This window comes from Otolemur garnettii, unplaced genomic scaffold (genome assembly GCF_000181295.1).
Source record: "Otolemur garnettii isolate 467f Iridium unplaced genomic scaffold, OtoGar3 scaffold00002, whole genome shotgun sequence".
Lineage (NCBI taxonomy): Eukaryota > Metazoa > Chordata > Mammalia > Primates > Galagidae > Otolemur > Otolemur garnettii.
The window spans coordinates 4,702,766-4,703,650 of NW_003852397.1; positions in this window are offsets into that span (position 1 = coordinate 4,702,766).

The window sequence follows — 885 nt, forward strand, 5'->3', positions numbered from 1 at the left end:
TACTTCTCTGTGACATGTTAAACAAGATCTTGGGGGGACGTCTCACTTTTGCTCAGGCTGGTCTCAAACTCTTGAGCTCAAGCAATCTACCCGCTTTGGCCTCCCAAAGTGCTAGGATTACAGGCGTGAGCCACTGTGCTGGCCTAAAGTCAAAAGTCTTTTTATCTTGCTTGTTTGGTTTTTAAAAGGTATAAAGTGAAATGTTTTCCTTTCAGTTTGGCCCTTGGCTCACCCATCTCCCCAACTAGGCAACCAAGTTACCTGTTTCTTTTAGAATCTTTCAGAGATAATATTCAAATACTACTTAATATGGCCTATATCCTGTAAATATCATTTCTCAAAATGTGAAGTGAGATAAATTCCTAAATATATATCCCCAAATATAAAATATATGGAGTTTGGGTTTGATAGTTGTAGCCACATCGCCTCCCATGGAAGATAACAAATTGTACCAATTTATCTTCCTACCAATGTGGGTGAGGACCAATCATTTTAAGAACTCAGACTGTTGCCTGCAAGTGAATTGGCACTCTTGTAGTTTAACACATTAACTACCAGGTGAGTTGTATTAAACTTATGCTAGTTTTGATCCCAGGGCCTTGTGAAGCATATATAACTCATATGTCTCTTGACCTGTCTTGACCTAATAAAATACTGCGGCCCCAGCTCGGCGCCTATAGCTCAAGTGGCTAAGGTGCCAGCCTTATACACTGAGGCTGGCGGGTTCAAATCCAGCCCAGGGCCTGCCAAACAACAATGACAATTACAACCAAAAAATGGCTGGGCGTTGTGGCGGGCGCCTGTAGTCCCAGCTACTTGAGAGGCTGAGGCAAGAGAATCACTTAGGCCCAGAGTTGGAGGTTGCTGTGAGTTGTGACGCCACAG